This window comes from Hypanus sabinus, chromosome 15 (genome assembly GCF_030144855.1).
Source record: "Hypanus sabinus isolate sHypSab1 chromosome 15, sHypSab1.hap1, whole genome shotgun sequence".
Lineage (NCBI taxonomy): Eukaryota > Metazoa > Chordata > Chondrichthyes > Myliobatiformes > Dasyatidae > Hypanus > Hypanus sabinus.
In genome coordinates, this window is record NC_082720.1 from 39186116 (window position 1) to 39211237 (window position 25122).

Genomic DNA, 25122 nt, shown 5'->3' on the forward strand with positions numbered 1-25122 from the left:
AGGTAAGTTGTGATTTAATTGAAAATCAAAGTATCACATTAAACTTTAAAGCATTTTGCTGTTCAAATAATCTTTATTGTTTGTGTTCTATATAAATGGTAGTGGTTAGTTAAAATGAAATAGAATGCATCATTCTGATGCCAAACTACCTTTCTAAAAAGTATCTAAAAATCTACCCATTATCCCTTCAGGTTTCATGTGTGTCTGTTTAATCTCCTCATGGTTAAAGAATGTTATATCCATATGCAAATTAGACACAAAGCAGACGCAAGAGACTACAAGTGCTGGAATCTGGAGCAATAAACAATCTGCAGGTGGAATCCAGTTGGTTGGGCAGTACCAGCTAGATTTGGAAAGCAATTGCTGATATTTCACATCAAGACTAAGAATGGAAAGGGAAGATAACCAGTATATAAAAGAAACAGTAGTGAGGCAGAGGCCAGTGGATGATTGTGGGACCAAGAAGGGGCAAAAGATGATGGTCATATCGAGGCAAGTGGAAGAGGGGGTGTGAGACGAATGCAGATGGAAGACAGATTGAGATAAGCAGATAGAACCAGGTGGTGGGAGTGGAGGGTGGAGGCAGTTAAGTGGGTGATAAGCAAGAACACAGGCTACCTCCCAGTCAGAAAGGAGATAACAGAGGGGCATCGGAGCCAAAACTGGATTGGCAGGTGGCGGGGGGGTGGGGGGGGGGGTGGGGAGGGTGGTGGTGGTGCAGGAATGAACGAAACAGGGAGACAGAAGGAGAAAATATGTCTAAGGTGAGGGTTACCTTAAAGTCAGAAAATACAATGTTCATACCATTACGTTGGAGACGACACAAGTGGAATAGAAGATCATGCAGTCTGCCCTGGGCCTCACTCTGACAGTGCAGAAGGCAAAGGATAGACAAGTTGATGTGGAGATGGCAAGACCTGAAATGGTATGCAACTGGAAGCACGAGACTGGAAAAAGCACAAGTGTTCTGCTACTCAGCCTCTTGGCCTGATTTTGACACACCAGGAGAACCAAAAGCAGTAGATGAATCTGGAGGAGGTGCACATTGATATCCTTGTCACACGTGGAAGGGCTGCTTAAGTCACTGGATGGTAGTCAAGGTGGGAAGGGGTGGTGAGAGGAAGATATGGGGGTGGTAGGATCTTGATGCTGCTAACAGGAAGAAAAAGCAGCTTTGATAACTACTGATGTTCACGTCGGATCTCTTCTTGACGCTACTGGAACTGTTGGTCAGATTTTACCCAGCCTTTTAGTGGCTATGTGTGCTTTGGAGATCTAATCATAATTTTGATCATAAAGCACTAAGGGATCAGGGAATCATCAGTCACTTATTAAAGCAACTTTTAAATGAGTGTTAATCCACTCTTATTTTGCTAGCCTAAATAACTTACAGGGAGTCCTATCCAACTCTAACTCATAAATCTGAGGCATCATAATTAAGCATAAAACAATTTATACATTTTAGAGAAGCAATGATTTAAAAGGATTCAGATATCATTTATCGATTTATGGAAACTTAAAAACTCATGATAATCCTTCACAAAGACCAAACTGTGGTTTGAAATCTGTCCTTGGAGGTTTGTGAGTTTTTGACAGCACAATTCCTCTTAACAGATTAAAACAATAGAGTATTGTGATAACCAGAATGATCTAGTCTTACCTAAACTATATAATTTGCTAAACCAGCAAGTAAAAATCAGATTTGGAAATCATAAATGTACCCATTTTGTAAATGAACATTTCTCAATATAATTGTCTTAATCTTTTAATCTTTCCAAATCAGTTATGTACTTTATTGCAGTACAGATTTATAAAGACAATACTGTGGAATTTTCCAATTAAAATATAAATAGGTTTGGAAATCATAAATGACACGAGAGACTGCAAAAGCTGGAAACGTAGAGCAACACCTTATTTACAGCCTAGTGTCACTTTATGGACATACAATCAATCTATGTACCGAAGCTGTCCTATGCATTTAAATTTGTGTTTTTTTAAATTATTATTGTGTTCTTTATCTTTAGTGGATTATTTTGTGCTCCATCAGGTCTGGAGTTACAGTTGTTTTGTTCTCCTTTACACTTGTGCACAGGAAATGACATCTTGAATCTTGAACACATAAAATACTGGAGGAGCTCAGCAAGTCAGACAGCATATACGGAAGTACGTGGACAGTCGATGCTTTGGGTCGAGGGGCTTCATTAGAAATGGAAATGAAAAACAGGGAGAAGCTAGTATAGAATGGTGGGGGAGGGTGGTGAAGAGCCCAGCAGAACAGACGTTAGAGTTAGGCAGCAGTGAGAGGGTCTCACAGAGCTCCTGGTGAGAAGGGGGAAACATCTTCAAGGCAGGCATACCTCAAAGACACTTCACAGTACAGAAGCAAAATAAAGACACAAAAAAGACTCCCGATTCTGGGAATCTGGAGCAACACACAAAATGCTGGAGAGGCTCGGTGGGTCAGGCAGATTCTATGGAGAAATGGGACAGTTGATATTTTGGGTTGACACCCTTCGTCAGGGCTGGAAAGGAGGAAAGGAGCGGCCAGAATGGAAGTATAAAATCAGAAATGATACCTGATTTTTGCCGGCTGGTTAAATCTTAAACTGAAAGTATTCCAAAGATCTGAGGTCCTGTATTAATCAAAGAACAACAGTGGAAAGGAATCACGTGCGCAGGAAGAAAAATTGAGTCTTCATGCTCTGATTAATTATTACAGCGAGAAAGAGATGATGTTGGGTTTCTGGTTTCAATTCCACAGGTAAAGCTTATTTCACATCAAGGAGTAAGCACCAATTAAACTGCAAAGGACCAAGCTTGCAAAAGCAAGAAATGCTGTATAAAAGCAATCTAAATTTACCCTTGTGCACTTTTTTTTTTAAAGTAAGTGAAGGAAAATATATTGTTCAAACTGTATGTGCAACTGTCACTCAGACAAAGGGAGCACATGCTCCTAGTGGTGTGGGAGGAACAGCTGTTCGAGCGACTTCGAGTTGGAGAACAGCAAGTGAATAAAAAATTGAAAATTACTCAGTTTGTGGTCCGGGGGACTGCCCATGAACCCGAAGCTTCCAGTCACTCTGGGCGAGTTCTGCCACAAAAGGAGGTATTACTTTAGCCTTTACACTAGCGATTTGCGTAAAATTGCAACCACTTTAATTTGCATTAAGTGTTCTAAAAGAGAATTTTACAGCTTTTAATTGAGCTATAATTCTCACTAGATGAGCCACAGGATTGTTAAGTTTACAAAGGGCAGATATTCCGATAATCATTTTTGGTAAATTGAATTATCTTGTCAAACTAAGTAATTTCTTACCTTGCCTCCACTGCCCTAACCCACAATTACGGATTTTAAGAAAGGCAACATCACAGGTAACTTTTCCAGGAAGCAAGTACTGACCTGGTGGTATAAAATAGGTTAGTAGTGACTGCCAGGTATGGGCAGTACACAGGCTTTGAGAGATGAACTCGACACTTCCAAAAATATACAGTGCCAGTTACAATTTGTTTTGCAAATCATGTTGATCAATTTACCCAAACCTGTTGAAGGGCAAAAAATAATCACGTTGAATATCACTGTGCACAAGAACAAACTATATTTCTGGCACTAACTACCAATACTTCATTTACAGTATTTTTGGACACCTTGATTTTGACCCACACATGATACTTAGTTACATTCATTTTCAACCTTACACAGTACTAGTTAAAGAGGAAAATATCAAATCAGGTCAATATTCTGAAATGAAATTGCATAAATGCAAATAACATTGAAGTTTCTCAAACAAATACACATTAGCGTTTTTTTGTGTTATCTCCACATCTATTTACATGTGGTGGACAAGTAGAAATAATGAGAACTGATTTTATCTTTCTTATCAAAATGAATGTTGCTGTTTTGTTCTAAGAAACAGAACTTTCTTTGCTCACTTTCTTTTCAAATTTAGCACCTAGATTAGGATGCAGTAAGACCTAATTCAGAATTTTAAAAATCATTCTATGCTAGTTAACCACAGAGTTTATTCCAAAATTATACAATGTTCTACATCTTTACTAAGCCAGCCGGTGAGGCAGTGGCATCTGCACCAGACTTCGAGGCGAGTGGTCCCGGGTTCTAATCCAGCCGGCTCCTCGCACGCTTTCCGTCCGTACTGGGTTGAGCGGCAAGATAGCAACTTGCGCTCACACAAAAAAAAACAAATGCTAAAGAAACAGCAAGGATGCCCCCACAATGCGACACAAGGTACAGAGAGGAACTCAACAGCAACATCTTTATTATTGCATCCAGTTGAAGTGATTAAGACAAAGAATCAGACAAATACTGGAAGCAAAATAAAGCTCAGCCACAAAGCAGATTGCATGCATTGGGGACCCATCTGACAGAAAAGAATGGAGCTCAATATCATGGACAGGAAAGAAGATATAATTTTACAAAGGATAGTTTAGAACATTACTTCTAATTAAACCATGGAAATAGGCCAGAGGCATATGCTCAAATTAGCAACAGATCATGTTTAGGCCGACCAAGATCCTTTTCACATGGAGATACCAGAATTAATTTCTAAGACAACACATGGAACTATACAGGAAATAATTTAAATGCAGCAAAAGGAGATTGCAAGATATCTCTGGTGGTAAAATTCTCTCACCTACACCCAACTCCACATCTGACTGACTAGTAATTATCGCAATCGTGTGTTTTTTTTCTACTTTTCACAAGCCACACTAACAGCTTCCCAAGATATCTCCAAATTTGGGTTGTATTAAGGACAATTCCGCATTGTGGACCAGGAACGAGATGAAGATCAGTTGAAAAGGTTTGAGCAATCAGGTGGATAGAATTTGTAAGCCAGATTGTGTCCTAATCTAGTGCGTCTTGGTCGTCACACAGCTTCAAAATCGCTGACACATAATATTTTGTCAGGTTATTCAATCACAAAGACAGCTTAGGATTGAGATAAAATGCAACCACTCTATTATTTAAACACTGTAAATATAAAATCATGACTGAGCAAACTAAAGTCAAGATGTTTTACATGGATCATTATACAAAATTATCTGCAGAGAAAACTTGTGTAATGACACATGTAAATGTCCATTCAAGATGGTGCTGAGCCGCAGTTTCCAGCTCAGTTCCGGTTCGGATTTAGTTAGTTTTTTTAGATTTTTTTCTGAAAGCTTCACAGGGACGAAGACAGAGATGTGGGGGAACTGGAGGACAGGCCCGAGTGTGAAGTCTAAGCCCCAACTCTGCATTTGAAGACCAGCAGTGAGACTGGAGTTCAAGGCCTAGTTTTCGGGGTCCCCACATCTGCAAGTTCGCCGTTTGAGGCCTAGAGTTCAGACACTCTTCCAGGCTCCTCATTTGTGAGCTCTGATACCAAAGAAAGATCAAAGCTGCAAGGGCAGCCGGTGGCCCGGACTGAAGCCCAAAATCTCTAACAGACGTCCGGTTGAGTTTCAATGACCTGACCCCACTGTGAATCTCTGCAAGTCCACTGGGGGAGTCAGGGCCCAATGTCTGCAAAGCCACAAGTATGCTGGAGATTGGAAACCAAAGATGGCCTGTACTGTGGTTAGAGGACTGTGTATGTGCATGGCTGGGTGGAGGGAAGAATGGGGCTCTTTTCCCTGCTGTTGCTTTGTTGCTTGGTATGTTCTGTGGTACTTTGCTGAGCATTACGTGCATGCTACGTTGTTGCTGGAATGTGTGGCGACATTTGCATACAACCTCCAGCACATCCTTGGGTGCATTGGTTGTTAAAGCAAATGTCACATTTCACTGTATGTTTCGACGTCCATGTGATAAGTAAATCTGAAATCAAATCTACTACAGGTAAATTAGTTTATTAATGACAATTATCAGATAGGGTCAACTGATCATTACATTCCTTAGATTGATTACACACTTTGTCTCCAGATAAACTGACTGAGACTGGACTGTTAATATGCTGTTGCTTTATTGTCTGCCAGCATAACTGCTAGTTAATGAAAATTAATAGCCTTCTAACCAAAAAACAATCATTCTAATTTTAAAGAGGAAAATCTTCAAAATAGAGACTTTGCTGGATATCAAATATGCAAAACATACAACAGGTAAACAGGGGATGTTACGTAAATGTTTCTCTGCTAAATGTCCCAAAACTCTAATTCTAAAACAAACTGCAGTAATTGTTTTCATGTAAATATCAAGCTGACATTATTTAGCGCAGAACATCCCACAAAGAAAATTAATGACCAGCTCATGTGGTTGCGGTGCTCTCGTTTGAGAAAGGAATATTCACTCTGGCTCCAGAAAACTACCTCGGTTTCCTCTAGATCCCATCATAAACATCCTTACTGGTCACTAGAACCACATGATTCATTTTAATATCCCATTCAAATTGTAGGACTGTAAATTTCATAGCGTTTGTCAAAGTAAATTTTTAAAAAAACTTGGTATTTTCATATTATATTTTACAGAGGCAAATGTTGTGATATTAGGCTAGGGAGCAAAAGGTATCTCACAAGCCACTCCCTATTCTGAAACAAGCCACTATTCTGAACAACAGTGTAAATCATAGGCATAGTTTCTGATACATGTCCATAGGCTCCTTTCACCAAGACCCACTTTTCCAAGTATACCTGGGGGGGGATTACATGATCCTAATGTATATTGCTCCATTAGCACACAAATATTGTATAACTGCAATTGCTTAAGCACCAGACTTCAAATTTAAGAGCGATGATGAGACTTTGACTTCCATAAACTAGAAGTTAAAAAGAAATTCTGTTCTTGGATAGTCACCATTCATTTGTTGATATGGAAATGTAATCTAGTCAATGAAAAAATCTTTTTCATGATGGCAGTGCATTGTAAAGCACTGTAGTGCTCAACAGAAACCACTGTTCAAACATCAGTGCCCCCAAAAACAGCAATGATTAAACGACAAAATGTGGTAAATTTTGGTTGGGGGATAACTGTTCATCAAAATACCTGGGAAACTCCTCTGCTGATCTTTAAATAATGTAATGTTTTTTTTTAAAAAAAAAGACTGCTGAGAAAGAAGGGGATCACTGGCAATGCCTACAGGATATGGTATTTCATTCCAGTAGTTTAAATCTAGATTACAGATTCAGATCCCAGGAGTGGATTTGAATCAACAATTTCTAGAGTCATAACCACAAGAATCAGTCAGTCGGGTAATATAGTGGGAATCACAGACATGAATTTGCACCATGCACTCAGTTCAGGGAGAAAGGCTCAGCCACTGTTCCTCCATTCCAAGTAATGCATCAAAATGAAAACTTGATAAAGGGGCCAATGATACAAAATTGCTTCCCTTCTGATTGTTTGGCTTTCTCTCTCAAACACCACACTACTCTAAATAGTAGCGAACTTGAAGTAAGTTTCCATAATATTTACAAATAATTCTGCATGCACCGTTTTCATTAAATCAAAACATCACAGCTTATCAAGACCCATCTAGAAACAAGTTCTTCTAATCTTTTGCCTAATATTTATTTTTCAACAATCTTATTAACAAACTCTAATCTTTATCTCAATGCAGTTTGTTACATAGTTATTAGAAAAGTTATTTTGTTTCAACACCATTTCATAGGCTGTTTAGCAATTAGATGCTTTCTTAGAGGCGAGAAATGTTACTCAGAGCCAAGTTCTTTCGCTCAGCATGAACTTCCAGACTAAACCAAGCCAAAAGATGCATCAAGCATTGACAAAAATTGTAAACTGCTAGAAAATCTCAAGTAAGGCAGCATCTGTGGAAAGAGAAACAGTTGCCGTTTCTGGGAATGCAAGCCTTTATCAAAACTGGGAATCAAAAGAGATGCCCGGTCTCAGCCTGCAAAGCTGAATCATTATCCTCCTCTATAGATACTGCCCGATCTGCGGAGTCCTTCCAGCACTTGTTGTTTTTATTTCGGATTTCTAACATTTTCATTACAAAAAAAGTTACCCAAGAGACTTTGCTTCTTACCACCATTAACATTCCATGATTAAGCCAAGCTTTTTTAAAAACTGATTGCCATTCCATGTCTAAACTGACAAGCTACCCTTTACTGATGTTTACCAGAAAAGCTCTTCTGGTTCCTAGGAAGAATACGTCTTTGAAAGCCAAGGGTTTCAACATATTGTACATTTAGATTTCTGAATAGTGGCTGAGATGCAACCCATAACTTTAAACTTTAAAGTGTTTGACCTATCATCAGAACTTAATACTGGTGTTGAACAAATCTAATCCAAATCATGAGAACAATTTTTTCTTGGTTACATTACTATGGTGTCCAATCTTTAACCAATTTGTAAGATGAGCACAAATTAATTAATGACCTGGAATGTTCTAAATTAACTGGAATTAGTTAATTTTACTTTATTTACATTGGTATTGTGAAAGAGAAGTGCCATTACTCTGTTGCGTTGTTCTACCAAATGGAAAACAAAATAGTTTTGCTAAATTAGAATTCCCATTCCCAATTACTGAGAGTATTTGCAAATAGCACTGCTCACTTCTCCCACCAACGGAGACACAAGAGACTGCAGATGCCAGAATCTGGATTAACAAACAGTCTGGTGGAGGAACTCAAGTCAGTTGAGGAGAATCTATGGGGTGAAAGGCTTATCAACATTTTGGGTGAAAACCCTGCACAAGAGCTTTATCAGTGGATTGTTTTATTTATATTGTGTTCGAAGTCCTATGTACCTTCACAGATACAGAGAGGATCAGAAATTCCAACTCTCCCAAACCTTTGCTTTCATTTCTGGTCATCTAGAGCACAGGAAAATGACATACTTCAGATGTATGTTTAACTATTGCATATTGTAAAGCAGGGATGGCAGGTGGAGGAGGTAGAAGATGTTCCTTCCCTCTGCTCACCTGCAGGTCACCCTTGCACAAAGTGTAGCACCTGCTCGGCCCCACCGATCAGGGTCACGGGAAGCCACAAGAGCAGGTGGTGGATGGTCGTACGAGCAGCTGGTGCTTATCACCAGACCTGGTTATGCGACCACTGACGCCAGGCAGACAGTCTTTGAAGAGTGTTGATAATGGCTGGGTCACAAACAAGAGAAAATATGCACATGCTGGAAATCCAAACAATGCACACATAGTGCTGGAGGCATTTTGCGTGTGTTGCTTGATAATGACCGGGGGTGGGGGGGAGAGGGCACCCGTCTTGTAAAGACTCCCTAGAAGAAGGCAATGGCAAGCCGCTTCTGTAGAAAAATTTGCAAAAGATCAATCATGGTCATGGGACCATGATTGTCCATGTCATACGCCATGGCACATAATGACCATAATGACTGTAAAGCAAAATGTCAAGTTCTGTCAACTGACCACTAGTTGAGAATGTCAGCAAACATAAACCCATCCAAGAAATAACTACATGGAAAAATATCTCACCATCTCAGTTATTGCTCAAGCTTTTACTAGTGAAAAAGGAGCAGATAACTGCTCTCAAATATAGAAGACACATGTCCAGATGGGAAATATTTTTTCATTAGATTGTATAAGACAAAGCACACTTTAAATTCACATACCAGTTACAATCCATCAACAGAGGGCTCACCTTAACCCTATCACATGTGCAGAGATATGCTGAACAGGGTTGGCGATCCTATGCACATAAATTATATTGACATGCGGTTTGCAGAGCCGCCCTTGACTCTTAAACCCCATCCATAATAAAATAACATGCACAATGATCATCTCTACGGACAAATGGAGCAGGGAATGATTTTTAAAAAAAAACAACACAAGAGCACTGAGATGACTTCACAGGAAATTTCTCACACCAGCTCGCCGCAAACTAGACAGTTGTGAGAACATGTGACGTGGAAGTTGCATCTTGAAATCCTCGCAGTCTTGGTGTACACACCAGTATTTGGGTAGTAAATGATTCAACTCTGCTTACAATTTTTCTGCTGCGTTTGTGCTTGAACACTGGATATTCGTGGTATAATGGTAAATACAGCAGTTTAGCACCTCCATGAATATTTAATTTCACATTACATGTTATATATGAGGTACAATAACAGTACTATTTAGAAATGATGATAATTTTTTTCTTGCCTATTTAAATAATTAATATTAATTATTTGAATGGATTTTCTAAAATGCTTCATTTATTTCAATCTGCCTGTTATACTTAATAGTAAAACAACTGATACATGTAAGAAAGCAACAGGAGTAATCGATTTTCCTTATAAAAGTTCAAATTAACATTAATTATCAAAGATAATCCCTGATTAAAACTACCATGGCAGACGAGATTTTATTTTAAATTTGAGTGAACGCTCTAAAAAAAAGGATCACCGCCCCTGTCTAGGATGTGCCAAGTCCACTGGCAGATGGACAAGGGGAGCATTTGGCTAACACTGGGGCTGTGGGTGAAGGCCATATGCTGTGATCTAACGCCTAGAATAAAAGGTTGCATGCACTAAGTTTTCAATTTACATCTCATATCCATTTGCAAAGTTAGAAGATCGCGAACTTACTGCCGGGTGATCTTCCCAATTGAGGCCGTGATATACATTTTTGTGAAAACCAGCGGGCGAAAGGGTACAATGTTTCAATGTTTCTTTGCTTCATGTTCCACTTAAAACCACACGGGTTACTCTGTTAAGCGATAGAGCTCAGTAAAGCACTGGACGGGGGGGGGGGGGGGGGAACAGCCTGTGCTTAGATTCTGCAGCAGATACCAAAGCTTGGTTCCCCCCAAGCCCTTGCCCCAGGTGGGGTTGCTTTGATATACAATGCAAGGGTGAAAGTGGAGCAGCGAGTCAGGGCCGCGCCGCCAGAGCACCACGTGCTCGCAGCCGAACAAAGCAACAATGAATCCACGGGAGGAGGCAAAGCCGAAACGCTCCGAGATTGCCAACAATCCCAACTGTCTCATCGGCCACGGGGGGCTGGGTGGGAGCGAGGGTAATAAACGGGACCATTCCAGCTCCTTCCGTGTCAATCTATTAACCGCTCCCGAATCCAGAAGCAAAACAATGGGTCAAAATAACAGCCACCACCAAACCATTGCGAGTTCAGTTAAACAGCAACCTTAACACCAACGACAGCTCACTGTCTCTGCCGCCCCCTTCCCGGTGCCGGGGGAAAAAGGGGGCTTGATTTTTATCCCCCTCGCCAATCGGCTGTTTGAAGTCTGAATAACACCCCGTTACCCACAACCTCTCCCCCCCACCCGAAAACAAACACAAACTGGATTCAGTTTCAGATGGACCACGCTCTATCCGTCCAAAGGCACACCGCAGATCAATAAATAAAGAAAAACCATCACAATAAACACCTCGACAGTGAGAGAGAGACAGAGCGCCGGAGGCGAGCCCAGCGACGGGCAGTTTGAAGAAGCCGCGCTGTTACCTGATGTTACTGATCAGGAAGAGCCGCTCCAGCTGAAACAATGTATCCAACCCCGCGCTCTCCCTCGCCTCTGGATTCTCCAGCCCGCAACAACCTTACCTCAGCTCGCCTTACTTCCCTCCAGCCCACTTGGCTCGGTATGGCTATTATTTACGCGGTGCGTTTTATTTTTGCAAGCTCCGCTTCCCTCTCCCGCTGTCGCTACGTCTAAGATTAAACTCCCGACTCCGAACGGGCACAACCTTAAAAAGTTTGATTCACAACATTCGGGAGCGAGCGCGCTCCCGCAGCGCGTTCAAGGAGCCCAGCCGCGTGTTTGGAGGAGTCACAGACTCACAGTACGTACCCGAAGCAGGTCAGACATGATCAAATATCAGCGGGAGGAGGGAAGATTCGGTACATTACAGTTGAAGTAATTCCCTACAGTCACTTGCACCGACACTCGAACGTGTTTGAGTAAAGTATCTAACGGGGGTCATGATCCTCTGGCTTTGATTGTTTTGCTGCCTCCCATTTTTTCCACACAAAAGCAGCATGATCGTCAAGAAAGTAAGCAACTGTTTGTTTCAAATGAAATGCTGTTATATTACAGCGTTATAAATTCATAATTTTTACAAAGCTAATCGAAAATCTAAATTGTTTGTTACTTTTTTTTCAATTCTATAAAACTCCCCAACAAATTTCTAGATTTCAATTTTGCAATTCCTATTTGTTTTCCTTTCTTTGGCACTCAGCTTTTGAATCTTTAAGCAAAAAAAATGTTGGACATGTATCTCTGACATTTATTTTCATTATTATCTTGCATCATTATCTCTTCGTTTTCCCCACTGCTTTCCACAAACACTCTTTTAAGTTTTTTTCCTCCCTTCCATCTTTGTCATGTTCAAAACTTATTATTCCCAATCTTTCTCAGTTCTGGTGAAACAAGTTCAGTCTAACATTCCACACCATGTAAAGCCCTCACAAAATCATTCAGGCTTCCCCAACCAGAAACTCTGGAAGCATCATCAGATCAGTATCTGCTGAGGACCAGATCAGGTGATCAAGTAAAATACAAGCAGTCCAGGTATGATCTCTGGTAAGCCATCACACCCGCAAGATGGCAGCTCGGGACCAAACCTGAAACATTTCAGGATGCTCAGAAGCAGTGTCAGGGCTTAAAAAGTGAAACCAAGTGACATAGCTGACAGCAAGGTTTTGTTCCCAGATGAGCTCAACGCCTTTTTGACTGTCATAGCATGGAGGCATTTTCGCAAACTCAAACAGCCCCAATAACCTTGTGACATCTGTCCCCCAGCCCAGACAGGGTACCTGGCCAAGTACTAAAGACCTGTGCTGATCAACTGGCTGGAGTGTTCACTGATATCTTTAACCTCTTGCTTCAGCAGTATGGGGTCCCCAGATGCTTCAAGCAGGCTTGTTATATCAGTGCCTAAGAAGAACATGGTAACCCGCCTCACCATCATCCAGCAGCACTCACAGCCACTGTGATGAAGTGCTTTGAGAAGTTGGTGATGAAACATATCGACTCCCGCCTGAGAAGCGACTTGGATCCACTCCAATTTGCCTACCATCCCGACAGGTTAACAGCAGATGCCATTTCATTGGCTCTTCGCTCAATCCTTGAACAGCTGGATAGTGAAGATGCATACATCAGGATGCTCTTCAATGACAACGGTTCAGCATTCAGTATTATCATCCCCTCAAAATTAATCAATAAGTTTTAAGACCTAGGTCTCAATACCTGCTTGTGCAATGGATCCTCGATTTCCTCACTCACAGACTCCAGTCAGTTCAGGCTTGTAACATCTCCCCCAGAATTTCGATCAGCACAGGTGCACCACAACACTGTGTGCTTAGTCTCCTACTCTGCTGGCTTTATACTTATGACTGTGTGGCTAAGCACAACACCAATGCTATATTTAAGTTTTCTGACAATACCACTGTCATTGGCCGAATCAAAGGTGGTGATGCATCATCATACAGGAGGGAGATTGTCTCTCACTCAATGACAGCAAGACCGTGAAACCAAAGGTCCATGAGTCAGTCCTTAGGAGAGGATCAGCAACCTCAAATTCTTCAGTATTTTCATTTCAAAGGGTCTGACCGGGTCCAGCTCGTAAGTGCCATTATGAAGAAAGCACAGCAGCACCTCTGCTTTCTTTGAAGTTTGTGAAGATTCAGCTGGTCATCAAAAACTCTGACAAACTTCTATAGATGTGCGGTGGAGAGCATATTGACTGGCTTCATCACAGCCTGGTATGGAAACATCGATGCCCTCAAACAGAAAAGCCTACAAAAAGTAGTGCATACAGCCCAGTCCAACATGGGTAAAGCAAAACTTAAGTAACTAGATACTAAGCCAAAAAAATGTTCAAACTTATTTGACTGCAACAATATCTTCCCCAAAACAAGTTTAATCCACATCGAAGAAGAGCACATTGTTTTAAATTATGAGAGGAATTATCCAATCTGTGGACATCAATATTGATGCCAGAAATGAGGTGCAACAGGAAAAACAAGAAAAGTAACTTTATCCCAGAGTTTCAGGAGAGGGTAAATCCCACCTTTTCACAATTCCTCCGAAATCTTCAGCAATGCAGACCTGGTAGAGGAGCTGATCAAACAGAAATTTTTGCTTGTGTTGCTGAACTCAGACTGCAATAGACCACATTAACTTACTAGATTACTCTAGTATTGAAGAATCTGATAGATTTAATTAAGTTAAAATATTATTAAACTATTTGTTAAAAGCAGAACTAAATCAGGATTATAAAGAAAGCTATTGGGCACTCATCAAAAACAACTCATATTTTCTTTTCCAGCATCAGGAAAAAGCTGGAAAGGGAGTTTATTTTTTGGGAAAACCTTGACATTTCAGGATTTTTAGAAGAGATGCAGTTATTAAACTGGTTAAAGAGGAAACATTTCAATCTATTGCTTCTATCTGTAGCCTTCAATTAAATTGGTGAAAATAGCAGATGTTAAGTAAGTACTTAGTTTGATTATAGCAAATTCATATTAAGTCAGCTTTGACCTGTAATTGGGTTTTCAGCTATAAAGAGAATTAGTGTGTAAGATTACATTGAATTGATTGCAGAGGCTTCCAGTATTAATTGATACTGCAAATACACACTTGAAGTACATATCACAAATACAAATGAACAACGTGTACTCAGACTGAAGCACAGCCTCTTTATATATCTGCATGCTTGTAGACCATCAAAAAAGCCTTGTAATAACCGATTGTTATTCCAAGTTCTTGCTTCAAATGCTAAACACAATGCAAGATAAATACACATGTGCATTCACGGAAATTCGAAGCAATTCCATACTGCCATATATTCATTGTCACTGGAGAAAGTTGATATACAATGCATACAGAGCAAATAAGAAATAGGACAAGCACAGTGTAAATACGAAACAGGATAAGTGTCCAATGAACTGTACAGAAGCATGGATCTTCCAGAGTGTCAAAGTATGTTGCTAAGTTGTAACATTAGCTAAAAATCAGATTTTAAAATAACTGGAATCCTTCATTTACAGTATGTCCATGTTCAACTACCATAAAATACGGACAGCAGCAGTGTTCAGTTCTGCCTTTGAAAGCGAATACTGCTGCAGATTCTTTTCCAATAAAATGGCCAGGAAGGTTAAATCAGATAAATCTTCAGCATATAGGGTACAAAAATAATGCACAAGAACAAAGTTTGCGATGAAGGCAATAATTTCAAAAGCTGTGGCATTATTTTTACAGAATGAAGAGGCACTAGTTTATTTATATAATTAAACTTAAACCCTTCAAATTATAATATTGAAGTCATTCAGCCCTTCGTCTGTAATCATATACCTGCTTAAACAATCATTGCACTGAATTAATTCAAATGATCAATAACATTTTCTCACAATTAACCAAAAACACTTTCTATTCAAATACAGTCAGCCATTACTTACTTAAAAATTACTTACTGCACTGACTGACCAACAGTTCTATTTGATATTTTTCACTATTAATAAGGAATTTGCAAATCATTTTAATGATTTGAAGACATATTTTGATTTCGATTTACAAATTGAAATCCTTTAATATATTAAATGAAAATTAAAAAGCTTAGATACTAGATATGTATCTACAAAACCAAACAGAAAATGCTGAAATACTTAGCACGTCATGCAACATGTGCAAGAGTGAGGAAATCTGTTAATATTATGGTTCAGAAATCCTGTTTCGTTAAGGGTTTCCAACTTCAAATGTTACCTGTACTCCTACTTGGCAAGTGCCTGATCTGCTGAATATTTCCAGCTTTTTCAGTTTTTATTTTAAATTATGAGGGAGCATTATTTTTTGATGAGACAATTAAAACAAGATCTTCTCTGCTTTTAAGTGGTTGCAGAAAAATTCATGGCAGTAAAAATTGCCCATCCTTATACCTTCGTCAACAACACTCAAATTTATGAGCCAACATTTTTCGGAGTATAGTGCAAGTTTAGATCAGTCGCCTGCTTTCCTCAAGTTAGCCATAATGCAGTTCAGTACACATCTTTCAGAAAAGGAAGTAATTGTTTCCAGTATAGCTTCTTCACCGCCTAAAACACACAACACAAGCCATAACTGATTTTAAAAAAGGATGTGTGCCACTGGAATGGTCTAAGAAATTTGACTTTCTCTAGCTTCAACTTTACAAGACTCTGATTAAACCACATTTTGTGTAAATATTGTCACCACTGTTATTGCTCTGGAAAGAGTGAGAGGGGATTCATCAGGATGTTACCTGGATTGGAGGACTTGAGTTATGGGAAAGGATTGGATAGGGTGGGTTTATTTTCCCTGGAACAAACACTGAAAGGTAACCATTAGTTTCCTGAGCAGTGTGAATAACATCACTCACTTCAACATTGTCTATGGACAGTGTCTATGCCACCTCCACAATCTATGGATTCACTTTCAAGGATTCTACAACTTATGCTCTCAGTATAATTTATTTATTTTTTTGTATTTGCAGAGTTTGTCTTCTTTTGCACATTGTTTGTCAGTCTTTGTGTGTAGTTTTTCATCGATTCTGTTGTATTTCTTTGTTCCTGCAAGAAAATGAATCGCCAGGATTCACTTTCAGTATATGGTGACATATATGTACTTCGAAAATAAATTTACTTTGAATGTTGTATATAGAGTTGTAAGAGGCATTGATAGGATAGACAGCCAGGATCTTTCTCTCATAGAATGGATATCAAAAAGAAGACGGCAAAGGTTGGTTTTAACTCAGACCATTTGTATTACATTGTAAATTGACTATTTTCATTTGGTGTTGTGATTAGTATTTGACTTTTTATTAAAATTAATGATTCTTAACAAGGTACCATACTGGCTGAGAAGTGTTGCAACAACAATCTCATGCTCAGCATTAGCAAAACAAAAATTGATTGTGGACTTCAGGAAGGGAAGTTGAGAGCACCCAACAGCTCTCATTGAAGAGACAGCGGTGGAAATGGTGAGAAGCTTCAGTTGTCTGAACAGCAACATCTTGGAGGGTCCACTTTGGGGTCAGCACATTGATGCAGTCATGAAGAAGGCCCAGCCAGTGGCTTTCCTTCATTAGAAGTTTGAGGAGATTTGGTGCATCACCAAAGGCTTTTTTTCAAATTTCTACAGATGTATGGTGGAGAGCATTCTGCTGCATTTACATCACCACCTGATATGAAAGCTCCAATGCACAGGATCAAAAGAGGATTGTAGACATAACCAGCTCCAATCCTGGGCACAACCTTCCTCATTGTTGAGGGTATCTTCAACAGGCAATCCCTCAAGAAGGCGACATTCATCAGTAAAGCCCTTCACCATTTGGGATATGCTCTCTTTGAATTATGACCATCAGGGAGGAGGGACAGGTGCCTAAAGACCCACACTGAATGCTTTAATAACAGCTTTCCTCCATCAGATGTCTGAATGGTCCATGAATATCTTGTTATTTCTCTTTCGCATTATTTATTTATTTTGTAACTTCTTGTAGTTTTTAGTTTTGCACTGTACTGCTACCACATAACAAATTTCATGACATATGTCAGTGGTAACAAACAGGATTTTGAACTTGAGTCAAATTTAAAAAAAAACACTCAAGCATGGGGTGGAAGAACAAACTGGTAGTGACTATATCACTGATTACAAGTGGTATCATAAAGAAAGCCTTTAAGATTCTTTGTATCTTTTTGAAGCACATGTTATCAGATGCAAATAATAGCGATTTGACTCTTAGTTATTAAGCACCTTCGTAAAATGATTTTACCCAGTAAGGCATTAAAAAAATTGAACATTTTAATTTGCACACATTATCTGTAGTTCAGTCTGTGCCTAGTCTGCAAAGGTTGACTGCCTAGGTTCAGCTATGAACTGGGCATTTTTGCTTTAAGCAAAATTAGATTTCTTTGGGATTTACATATGATGGTCTTTGTGAATATTCTATTAATGGATTTCCTAAAGGTTAACTTGCAGGTTGACTCAGTGGCAAGGAAGGCGAATGCAATGCCAGCAATAATTTTGAGAGAACTAGAATATAAAAGCAAGGATGTGATGCTGTGGCCCTACAGAGCATTGGTCAGACCACACTTGGGAGTGTCGTGAGTGGCTTTGGGCACCTTATCTAAGAAAGAGATACCTCATTGAAACCTGCCGAATATTGAAAGGCTGGGAAAGAGTAGACATGGAGGATGTTTCCTATAGTGGGAACATCTAGGATCAGAGGACATAGTCTCAGAATAGAATAGAGATGAGGAGGAATTTATTTAGCGAGGGTAGTGAATATGTGGAATTCACAGACAGCTGTGAATGCCCAATCAAGGTAGAAGTTGATATGTACTTGATTAGTAAGGATGTTAAAGGTTGCAGGGTGAAGGCTGGAGAATGGGGGTTGAGAAAGATAATAAATTAGACCAGATGGAATGGCAGAATAGACTCATTGGACTGGTGGCTTAATTCTGCTACTATACTTTATGGAAAGTGAGAAGAATGAATTTTAAAAAGGATTTGAGGAGAAATTTCTTTTGAAAACAAAAACAGAAAATGGTTTTTATTTATATAACATTATAACACAAAGTTGGTCCTTCTACAAGATTAAGAATGGAATTACCTGAAGCACATCCTAAGTCTTAGATGAGCCTAGATAAAGTACAGGATGAAACTGGGGAGTAACTGTTGTTATTAAGATCTGGGAACTCCAGATTTAAAACAAAGAGACAAAAATTTTTAACCTGAAACTTCAGTGAAACAAGGAGCCAATGTGGGGCAGCAACACCGGGGGACTTTTCACGAAATAAGACCATCAAGGAAAGGATGAGAGTAGCCAAACCAGCCCAGCATTCCCCGACAAACCCAATTAACCATAACCTAATCATGGGACAATTTGCATCGACCAATTAATTTACTTGGTACGTCTTAGGACTGTGGGAGGAAATCGGCGCATCCAGGGAAAACCCATGTGCTCCATGGGGAGGACATACAGACTCCTTATCGAATGGCACAGGAATTGAACTCCAAACTCCGGAACACCGAGGTGTAATAGAGTTGCACTAATTGCTACACTGTAACTCGCCACCAGAGGAGAAGATGAAGTCAGATACAATCTCTGCATTTCAATGAGAGAGACTTTAGACAGGCACTTACATAGAAGGATATGGACCTCATGTGGGAAAATAAGATTTGTGTACAGGAGCAAAAGGTCAACATGGCTGTTATGAGCCAAGGGGACTGTTTCTATGCAAGGCAATTGTATGACTCTATAAAAAGGGCAGTAAATGGCAAAGAAAGATGAGAGATGTAATGATATAGAAAAATGGTACTTAGCATCTGGATAGTTGAAAGTAGGATTAGAAAGCTGGATGAACATTGAGGAAGGAAAGAAATCCATAGGAAGGCACGTTGAGAAGAAACAGCATTTAGATGGTTTACAGTTATAGTTTTAATTGGGAACAAGATTAGGAATGGAATTACCTGAAGCACATCCTAAATCTTAGATGAGCTTAGATAAAGTACAGAATGAAACTGGGGAGTAACTGCTGTTATTAAGATTTGGGAACTCCAGATTTAAAACAAAGAGACTAAAATTTTTAACCTGAAACTTCAGGGAAACAAGGAGCCAATGTGGGGCAGCAACACCGGGGACTTTTCACGAAATAAGACCATCAAAGAAAGGATGAGAGTAGTCAAATCTAGAAGTGATAAATGTACAGAGGGGACATGCATTTTTATGTCTTTGCAGTGCACTGGTGCTGCAACTTTAAAAAACTCAAGTCATATATAACAGAGATATTAACCTGATTCTGATCCTGAGACAATTACATCTGTAACAGTTAGGTAAAGACAGAATAGACAGATGTTTTTGGGATGGAAATAGAGAAATGTAGGATGCTGAGGTTTGCAAACATTTTGAGATAATGGAGTGACAATGAGAAGGCAACCTTCTTCTGGTTGCAATTTAATTGCTGAGGCCAAGAACATTCCAAATTGTACTGGTCAAAGCAAGGTGATAGGGAAGGGAGTTTAAGTCCAACATTTAGAGAACCAGATAACAAAGGAATTAGCATGAAAATGGATGGCCAGTGCCAAGTGGAAATGGATTCAAAGGAGTGAGAATGGAGTTCAGTGAGAAAATTCATCTGAAGAAAGGTGGTTGGACAGAACCTGAGAAGAAACTGTAGAATATTAATAGACACAAGGTCTCAGGGGTTGAGATGGGACAGCATAGATTTAGTGGTCTCAGGGAAGAGGTGGAAGATGTAGAGATAGATGAAAGAATTATCCTACCTTTGTGACAAAGAAATCCCTTGTTGGAATTAAGAGCAAAGAATTAACTCTAAACTCTAGACTTCCAAAATGGGTGTAAGTGGTAAAATTAGAAACAGGATATACAGTAATTATTTAAAGAAAGGCTTTTACGACTGTAAGAATGGGGAAGGGTATGCAAGAAAGATCAAATTCCTTTGAAGCAGAGAGCAGTGACCTAAAAATTAAAAAACTCCGCTTTAAACAATCCAGTCATTCAAAGCTATATATGAAATTCACATAATTTCACAGAACTTCAGGAGGCTTTTATAACTTTCTTACAAGATGCTGTTAAGTTTAAAATTTATTACTGCCCAACTGCTTAATAAATTATTGCCTCTCCTCTGTAATTTCCCAACAGGTGTGGTAGATGCAGGGTGTCTACTCATGTATCAAACCAGATATTTCAAGGCATACAGGATGCTGTGGGTCAGATCTACCAGCAGAATTTTCTTCCCTTTGTCAAAGTACTAAATTACATGAAATATAAAGGCAGGAAAGATCAGAAGGCCTTCCCCATTGTGTCAGATTGATTTTATACAACATTCCAGCAAAACCTAATTTTAGCAGACTTTTCAATAGGAACGTGTAGGCCACCAACAAGATTAATGGATAACAACTTTGTCAAAATAACAGCAAGTCTAATGGGAAGTTTATAAACAACTTCAATAAGCAGAATATATACATTTCTTATTGTATAGTATATATTGTATATTGCACTGTACTGCTGCCGCAAAACAACACATTTCATGACACATGTCAGTGAGAATATCCCGATTCTGAGACCAAGAAATCAAAAGCCTGTGGAGATATGCCTCTGACTCTGAGTTGTTATCTTAACAAAATTGAAATCCCATTCCTTGCTGTACAGAAAAACATGAAGCTACTTACTATGTTATACAGTAAAATAGAATCTCACTGTATATGGGGGGGGGGGGGGGTGGCATTTGACACTGTGTGTATGTTAGTTCTTTGAGAATTGTAACTTCATCACTCTTTGTCCATATGCTATTGCATATGCATGTTTGTCTCCTTTCACATCCCATTTCTTACAACTAATGTAATCTAAAACCATGTCTATACTGTAAAATCATCACATATGCTCTATTGACAGCATAAACTTCATCACAAATATAAGTTACTTGGCCTATCATGCTGTGTTAGTCATACAAGAGCCATTGAATTTTGTAATTATTTTCTCTTTCCTCGATATCTGTGTACCATAACTAGCTCCACAATCTTCTAGCTCCATCCATTTACCATTTTTATCCATTTACCGATACAAGCACACCACAGACAGTTAACTCATTTCTATTACAGGCTTTATGCTCCATTAATAAGGTGTAATTATTAGCTCTCAATGTCTGAATCAGAAAAATAATTGTTATGAATGGGGAGTCTTATTCCTTCCAGCTTTTACACTAGCTAGAGGTTAGAATGTAAACCTTTTGTCTTTCCTACCCAAATCTTTCCTTCCTTTACTTTTCAATGTATTTGGCATCTGTCTGGAAACTAAGGACTCAGTAACCCCATTTCCATTAGTGCTACATCATTAGGTTCCAAATTCTAGAGTTATTTGTAAGGCAAATTGCAAGGACATAAATATGCCACACGTCTAACTTACTTTCATAGTAATTAGTCTGCTCGAGAGAAAAAATAGTCCCAATATTTAAGGAACAATAGTGCACTTCAGTGTACTGTTATCACTAACATTGTAAACATTTCAAGTAGATATACCAACTAAAATTATTATTGTAAGTACATGCAACCTCTGTATCACAGCTGCCCAGGTAATGAAAATTCAGCCTTACAGAATTCACAAATTACTACACAAAAATTTTAGCTATAGAATATAATTCACTCTTACAGAATTTATGTTTCTAAAAAAGTGTAAAGAAAGGAACAAAATTTTTTTTTAAACTTTCATTTCCTGATGCAGACACCTGTGAAGCAGCCCTGTGTAATGGAAAATGACAATCTGAACCATTTTGTAGGAATGCAACCCTGCATAATTTGGTACTCTTTTCTTGAGAGTTACAGTAAGCTAACTTATCAACATCAATTCTAACAATAAGAAATGTACAACCAGGACTGAAGTAAAAAATATGACAAAAGCTATTTGAGCAAATGAGTAAACATTTGTAAATATCCATCTCACACTTTCCTGAATATGCTCAAACTACACAACCCCATGCAAAAAGGTTGCTAGAGTCTGCACATGCCCAAAACACTTAATGTTTGTTCAAAAACGTACAAAGGTCTCACACACACAATTTTGGGGCCTCATTTCTTTTGTTTCCCCAACCAGCTGCTGATTCTCTGATCAAATCTCACGTGACCTCTTGGGTGACTCTGCCTACTGGGCCTCTCTTTCATGTACTGCCTGAACTTCAGCAGAGTGATATGAAATCTCCCCAAGCAAAGGCAAAACTAGACTTCAAGACGGTTGTCAGCAAAAAAGGAATTAAACTAAAAAAATTTAAAAGACAGTAGAATACAAAATTTGTTTACCTTAACAATCGATTAGAAACACACCTATTAGCTGGGTAAATAATTAACAAGCCTTTATATACACAGTGATACGGGATTTTTTTTAAAAATCGAGTGTTTTAAAAGCGTTCAGAAACTTGAATGAGAAAGAAATGAAAAAAGCTTGATTGAGTAATTATAAGGAATTCTAAAAGAGATGAACCTTTAAAGGGATATACAACAGTATATTTACAAAAGCAACATCAGTAACGTTCATGAAATTGATGGATCTTATCAACAGAAGACTGACACTAAGCATTAAATGTAGAAATTTGGAGAAAATACCATGATTCTCTGAGCATTCTGATTTATACATTAACTTATCAGGCACCCACCACCAAAATCAAACCTTTCACAATTAAATAAACTCAAAGAGGAAAAAAACCTGTGCTGTCATGTCCTTAAACAAAAGGAATAGGTGGTGTAGGTGAAGGAGGTTTGGAGAGGTGAGGGAAGGGGGAAGGTATTCTGCAGAATGCAGAACCCTAAATTATTTGTTAGGAACAGTTAATAACACAGCAATTAACACTTGATCATGAAAGCAGAATGATATCAAAGTTCTGGATCCTTTCTCTTTGCTTCACAGTTGTTTTGCCTTAAGTTTTGTGTACTCATCTAAAATATATAGATAGAAATATTTATCTGTTCAGTTAGTAAGGGATTTTAATATTCAGAATATCGATAGTGAAAATAATTACACACACGTTTTTTTTTTAAACTTATAAAGCCTTAAACTGAAAAGAGAAAATTTAGCAATGGATAAGTGAAAGCAAAATCAGAAGAGATGGAAGATGGAGCACATTCCAATATCAGAAAGATATTCTATGCACAAAACTCACACCAGCAGAAAAAAAATAATCCTTGATAGGTATCAGCGTAAAAAGCTTTAAGTTCATTATTTGTTAGATAAGGAATATTGATTTGTTCCCTCTGTTGATTTATATCTCTAAGCGGATAATTCAAGTATGTCACTATTAAAGATTATAATAGAAAAATACAAAAGGAAACTGCCTTCCTGTCTTAAAGTATTAAATGGATACATTTTATAGGGAAAAGTTTTTTTTTTAATGCTGCCAAATGCTTTCTTGATAACAAACTATTGAGATATTTCCCTACAAATTTACAGCACATGAGAACCAAGAAGCTACACATTCCTCTGCTAGTTCTTTTTTTAAAACCAAAAGCAATTGCAATACAAGGAATACGACATATTATACCAACAATAGTTTTATTTGACAGTTGTGGAAAGGGACATTTCTCAAATAAAATTCCAAGTGGTAAGTAGGTTAAGTAAGCATATCCAAGTTGTAAAATCAAAGCAGAATGCTCTATGGTAGTTCTGCTGTTTATTGGGCAATCAATAGAACAGACATTAAAGTTGAATTGAAAAGTCATACAGAATACAGAACAGACTTCTAAGTAATCATCCACCAAGCACACTGTCATTTTTAATTCTCACATTACACTGTGAGAATTACCATCAAATCTACCCATCGAACAAACATTTGGCCCACAAAAGACAAGAGATGCACCATGTGTAAAATGGTGAGTTTTTCAGCTTGTGATCTGATTGCACAATTTGAACATAAAACACTCAGTATGAGCAATTAAGTACAAATCTAAATTTAATGTGCACCTTATGCTCAAAAAAAATGTTTTGGCATTGAGAAACACAGCATCAAATTATATGTCTGACTAGTTCATATAGTGTTGGTTGAAGGAGTTGATATTGACACTCAGCTCCCAACACTACAAATAACCATTCAGTTGAATTATTGGAACAGAACATGACGCCTTTAGCAAAATTACTCCCTTGGACATATGTCAAACTACAAACTTAGATTGCAAGGTTCAGTTCTAGACACTTCTTATTCAGATGAGTATATTACACCTTACATCAAGTTTATCAAACTGATTGTTGGAGTTACTCAGCAGTCCATTTCAGGAACGTAAAATCTCCAAGACCATCTCTCTTGTATTCCTGTTTCACCTCAGGGTATGCAAAGAGATTCTTTGTTTCAAATGATCAATTAACACAAATGAGCATTTCCAGTGCCATACAACTAAACTTACATTACTGTACTTCCACAGGGAAACAACAGATACCCACTGTAACTTCAAAAACAATCTCGTCCCACTGCAAGAGGTCAATAGTCCAAACATTATTGCACAAATCCAGACCCAACATTTGCCACAAGTTAAAAACTTGAGAATTTATCTTAAATTGCTATCTAATTATTAATTTTTAACATACATAACATCTATCTGATCAATGTTCCCCCTTCTCACCCCCTCATTCTTGCTAAATAATAAGTCATTCCTCTAGCTTCCACTTTCCCTGAACTAACAAAAACCAGACACATGTTGGACTTTGGAGAAAAGATCAGTTCACACCTGAGCAGAGCAAATGAG

The 25122-nt window shown here is 38.6% G+C and overlaps 1 protein-coding gene across 6 annotated transcripts in view; it reads right to left on the bottom strand.

Moving 5' to 3' along the window:
* rnf44 (ring finger protein 44) overlaps positions 1 to 25122 on the bottom strand; it is a 155586-nt gene that overhangs the window by 58264 nt on the left and 72200 nt on the right. The window contains exon 1 of one of the 6 annotated variants that reach the window (XM_059990251.1): positions 11469 to 11608. The exons of 4 other annotated variants lie outside the window; for them this stretch is intronic. The gene's annotated coding sequence lies outside the window, so the exon portion shown is untranslated. Of the gene's footprint in view, positions 1 to 11369; positions 11609 to 25122 lie in introns of those variants that run through there. One more of the 6 variants, XM_059990248.1, reaches the window with a different exon arrangement.